The sequence below is a fragment of the Balaenoptera musculus genome, chromosome 6 (genome assembly GCF_009873245.2).
Source record: "Balaenoptera musculus isolate JJ_BM4_2016_0621 chromosome 6, mBalMus1.pri.v3, whole genome shotgun sequence".
NCBI classification, from domain to species: Eukaryota; Metazoa; Chordata; class Mammalia; order Artiodactyla; family Balaenopteridae; genus Balaenoptera; species Balaenoptera musculus.
Genome location: NC_045790.1, coordinates 7,373,900 through 7,379,467, shown reverse-complemented (window position 1 = coordinate 7,379,467; position 5,568 = coordinate 7,373,900). Strand labels below are relative to the sequence as shown.

At 48.6% G+C, this 5,568-nt stretch overlaps 1 pseudogene; it reads right to left on the bottom strand.

The window, feature by feature from the left end:
* Positions 1-3,987: 3,987 nt before the first annotated feature.
* On the bottom strand, positions 3,988-5,230 carry LOC118896935 (annotated as a pseudogene).
* Between the last annotated feature and the right edge of the window lie 338 nt (positions 5,231-5,568).

Genomic DNA, 5,568 nt, shown 5'->3' with positions numbered 1-5,568 from the left:
CGTTTAGGAGGGCACAGAGCTGCAACTTCCTGGGGGAGGCTGTCTGGGAGGCTCCTTTATAGCACCGGGCAAGGCTGGGTGGGGCTGGACGCTGGCCTCATTCTATCTGGAAGGACACCCAGGGGAGACAGGCTTCTTCAGGGTTAGAGGAAAAAGAGTCCCTAGGCCATTCTGTGCTACTTCCTCTTCTACAAATCATGGGAGAAGAAGCGACTCAGTCAAGGCAGAACAGGAGCAGAGACTAGGCATCCTCGTGCCAGGCCTGGGCACTTTCCCTGTAACTTCAAGGGTACACTGATGGAAAAATGGCAGGAAAATGTCTGCTTGTTTTTCCGGTCCAACTGAGAACACAGGAGCCCAGAGAGGTGATGTGATAAAATACAGGCTTCATTTCAGGCCAGAAAAGAAGTCGGCAAGAATTTACAGTGTTCCAAGAAGCAAAGGCTCTCAAGGTGTCTTGGCCTGACCAAGAGTTAGGTAGGTGTTCAGACATGGTGGAGCAGGGAAAGCCTTCTCTTCGGATGCAGATTTATTCTCCTGTTGGAGGCCCATGCTGCAGGGAATCTTTCCCCCAGAAAAGTTCGCTGAGGGGCTTCGTTTTCCAAACGGCTGATATAAAATGTTGGCTGGAATTTGGCAACCTTGAGGGTTCTGAGAAAGATTCTCTTTTTGGAGTGGGTGGGTTAGAACCCTCTCCTGGCCCCTGAAGGAAGGGAGTTCAGTGCTACAGGAAGAGCCAGTTCAGTGCTACGTTCAGGGTTGGCTGCCCTCTGTCAGGAGTGGAGTAGAACAACGCTTCCCCGGAGCTACAGGGACGTGGATCTGGGGAAGGGTCATTAGGTCTGCCTCCTTGGAGGGATGGTGGGGGACCGAGAGTTGAGAAGACACGAACTTAGGGTTTATTCTTGCCCCTGAGGCAGGCTTGTACCCGACTGACCCACGACTGTAGGATTCTGAGTCTGTAAAGTGGCAACAGAGCATAGTTTTACTGATTACACTCCGTTTTGCAGTAACAGGCCCTGGGATAAATTATTTAGCATCTCTGAGCTTCAGCTTCCTCTTTTCTTTCTTTCTTTTTTTTTAAATTGGAGTATGGTTGCTGTACAATATTATGGAAGTTACAGGTGTACAATATAGTGATTCACAAATTTTAAAGGTTATACTCCATTTATAGTTATTATAAAATATTGGCTAGATTCCCTGTGTTGTACAATATCCTTGTAGCTTATTTTATACCTGATAGTTTGTATCTCTTAATTCCCTACCCCTATACTGCCCCTCCCCTCTTCCTTCTTCCCATTGGTAACCACTAGTTTGTTCTGAAAATCTGTGAATTTGCTTCTTTTTTTGTTAGATTCACTAGTTTGTTGTACTTTTTTTTAGATTCCACATATAAATGATGTCATACAGTATTTGCCTTCTCTGTCTGACTTATTTCACTTAGCATAATACCCTCCGTGTCCATGTTGCTGCAAATGGCAAAATTTCTTCCTTTTTTATGGCTGAGTAGTATTCCATTGTATGTATATATACACCACATCTTTATCCATTCATCTGTTGATGGACACTTAGGTTGCTTCTTGGCTACTGTAAATAGTGCTACTATGAATATGAACTCTGGTGTGCATGTATCTTTTCAAATTAGTGTTTCTGTTTTTTTTTTTTTTTTCCCCAGATAAGCTTCCTTTTCTCTAAAAGTGCATTGTAAGAGGTTTTTTTGATGATGAAATGAGATAGAGCTTGAAAAATGCATCATGCTCATTCTGGTATAGATTTCCTTCTTCTCCTCTCCTCCTCCTCCTCTTTCTGCTACTCTTCGTACTTATTCTGTATTAAATCCCACCACCACTATAGCTGTGTTTCTTTCTCTTCTGCAGACCCTCTCCAAGAGACTTCTTAGTGAATGCAAAATGTTGCTGGGAAAGTTTTATTCTGGGTTCCAACAATGCGTATGGTTGAGAGCATGGCTGTAGGTTGGAATGGGAGTGGGAGAGAGATGGTGGGCTAGTGGACTAGAAATATGGAGGTCGGTGCTAGATCAGGGCTGGGCATTCCCTTGCAGTCCCCAGGAAAGGCTCCCAGGAGACCCTGCACTGGGCATATGATTCCCGCCTACGGAGCCCAGGCCATATCCTGACCATCTGCTGCCATAGAGATAGCATAGGCTAGTAGTGACACCTTATTCTTTTAGAGGTGGAGGAAACAAGGCTCAGATTGGTGAATGGGCTTGCACAAAGGAAAGAAGCAAGCTGTGGGCTGTGCTGGCATCAAATGTTCAGCTGTCTTAACACTCGGTTTGGAACTCTGTCCTCCATATATTTTAGATTGTTCAATTGTGCATTAGGGAATATGGGAACTATGAACCTAACATTTTCTAAATATTTCTGAGTCCCTCCTACACACAGTTCTGGAAAAGCAGATCTAATATGTGTCTGGGGGTCAGTATGTGTTCAGGACAGACTCTTTCCTTTCCACCCACAGATGTCCTGATTAAACTACCGTCCCGACTGTTGGGCAGGAGTTTCTCCTAAGTGAGCCAAGTGTTCCCACCTTCTGTCCAAGGTCTTGTTGGGCTAAGCTGCCAGGGAAACACAAATGGATTCAGTGTTGCTCTGTTGGTGCTTTCTTCCTTTATCTTAATTTGCTAGAATTCTCATGCCCTCCTTATTATCATCTTTACCTTTGAGAAAAAAACATCCACTGCACACCCTATGTAACCCTAAACGAATTACCCTGTTTAAGGAGCACGCTTCCTTTTCAGTTGCCTCATTCACTAGTCAGACCCTTCCTGAGTGAAATGACTTAAACTCCATTTTAAAATTATGTTTTTCTTTCCCATTATGGTTTATTACAGGATATTGAATATAGTTCCCTGTGCTATACAGTAGGACCTTGTTGTTTATCCATTCTAGATGTAGTAGTTTGCATCTGCTAACCCCAAACTCCCAATCCATCTCTCCCCCACTCCACCCTTGGCAATCACAAGTCTGTTCTCTATGCCTGTGAATCTATAAAGTCCATTTTTTAGAGCAGTTTTAGGTTCACAGGAAAATTGAGTAGAAAGTGCAGACAGCTCCCTCCTGTTCCCACACGTGTACAACCACCTCCATCATCGACACCCTGCACCAGAGTGGTACGTTTGTTACAAACGGCGAACCTACATTGACACGCAGTATCCCTGAAAATCTATAGTTTACACTAAGTTTCACCTGTGGTGTATATTCTGTGAGTTTTGACAAATGTATAACATCTATCCACCACTGTAGTATCATACAGAATCGTTACCCTATCCTAAAAATCCTCTGTGCTCTGCCGTGGTTCTTATTTTTAAACTTTTAATATAAACTATTGATAAAAGATGAAATTTAATACACATAAAGAAAAATAAACAAATCATAGACGTAGCTTCGTGACTGAACATACAGCAAACACTGCGTAACCACCACTCAGATCAAGGAAACAGCTGTTCTCCAGCACCACCGACGGTCCTAGTGCACCACTGAGTGACCTGCCCACTCCCTCCCTCATAAGGGGGTTTCTGAGTGCATGCTCTGGATGAGCTGGAGCAAACGTCCACCCGCGCAGCACCTGCTTCGGTTCCTGGCGGGGTGGAGGGGCGCAGGTGCTGCGGCGGCCCGCGTGGATGCGGTCAGCGGCTCCTGCCCCTGCGCGTGGACTGCAGGCTGGGGTGCCTGTAGAGGCTGTACGGCAGGGTGAGGGATACGCTTGAGGTGGACTTGTAAGGTGCAGCAGCACGAGGTGGTAAGTTCTGCAGAGCCGGGGGAACGCCTCCAGATGGGCAGCTGTCAGTCACACCTTGCTAGGCAGCGCTAGCCACCAAAGTCCACAGCCAAGCAGTCGGGGCACTCAGACCCAGATGGAGCCAGATGGCGAAGAGCTGGACGAGGCCCAGACTGGCCTATAGCACTTGGCATTCCTTGGACGCCTTGCTGCCAGCGTGGATGAGGTCTCATCTGTGCTAGATGGTTAGGTGTGTGACACGGAGGGGCTTCCCTGAGCCTGTGGAACTGCTGGCACAAAGTAGCCCCCAGCGGCAGGCTGGGACTCATTTAAGATGGCATTGGTGGGGGGCACCCTCATCCCGGCCACCCGCTGCTTACACTGGCTGGTCAGGTGAGCCTTTCTCTGTTCCCTCCTCTGGGCCAGGGCGACGCACAGTGGCTTGGATCCCACGATGCATCCGCCAGTGACTGCTCCGCTTGCCTCTTGGGGGCATGTGGAGCAGACAAAGCCAAACCCTTGCTTCTCCCATCCTCCCGCGTCCCCTTAGCACTGGCGATTGATCCAAAAGGAGAAAACTCTTCCTGAACTTCTCATCATCACTGGTGTCATCCAAGTTCTTAATGTAGAGACTCACCCCTGATAGCGACTAATTCTCTCCTGTTGCAGCTGTTCAAACTTCCGCTTTAACGGGGCCTGCCGATCCACTTTCTTCTGTGCACGGCCGAGGAAAACGACTTTCCCACTGGTTGCTTTTCCATGTGTCTCTTCCAAGGCCTTATTGGCATCCTGGTGTTTTTTGCGACTCACAAAGCCGAAGCCTTTGGATTTCCCACTGGGATGTCTCACTTACCTTGACGCTTAGGGTCTTACCAAACTGGCTGAATAGCTCTTTCAGTCTCTCATCATCCACCTCTTCCCCAAAGTTTCTGATGTAAACGTTGGTGAATTCCTTGGCTTTGGCTCCAAGCTTGGCTTCCCGCTCTTTTCGAGACTCGAATCTGCCCACAGACACTTTGTGGTCACTGAGGGTCATGCCCTTCATCTTCTCGATGGCTCTGTCGGCAGCCTCTTGGGTCAAAGGAATAACCCTTAGGGCCGGTCTCATCACACCCTACCTTGCAGGACCTTGCAGGACAGAATGTTTCCAGAAGCAGAAAAAGAATCACGAAGTGCCTTGATACCTATAGATTTGTCCAGGCTCTTGATGAAGACGTTTCCCACGCCAGGTTTTCTCAAAGAGGGATCCTCTGAGGCCACGTGATACGGGTCAGCTTTCCCTTACTCACATCAAAGTTCGTGGTCTCCAAGGCCCGCTCAGCCGGCTGCTGGAAGTGGACGCAGGCAGAACCCAGGGAGTGGCCCACGTGGGCGGACAGCACAGGCCCCGCAGGGCTGAACTTTGCTCACAGCGAGGCCTCAGTGATGTGAGAGTGCAGGTTACCCACACACGGGGGGCCGTGGGGTAGCCGCTGGCAGCAGCGCTCATCTCCCCAGCCCCGACCGCTCCCAGACCTGCCAGGAGGACTTCTTAGCGGGACCACACAGGACAACAGGGGCTCTGCTCGGAGCCGTGGCCTGAAGCTCAGAGAAGCTGGAGGGGGCTCCGAGGACCAGAGAGACCAGTTCGGGGCTGGCTCCCAAGAGACTGCCACACCGCAGGCTCTCAAAGCTCATATGGCCCTCCCCGGGAGTCTGTTAATATTCAGCTGTCCTGGCCTGAAGCAACGGACAAAGGATTAATCTCCAAAATATACAAACAGCTCATGGAGCTCAATATCAAAAAACCAAACCACCCAATTAAGAAATGGGTGGAAGACCTAAACA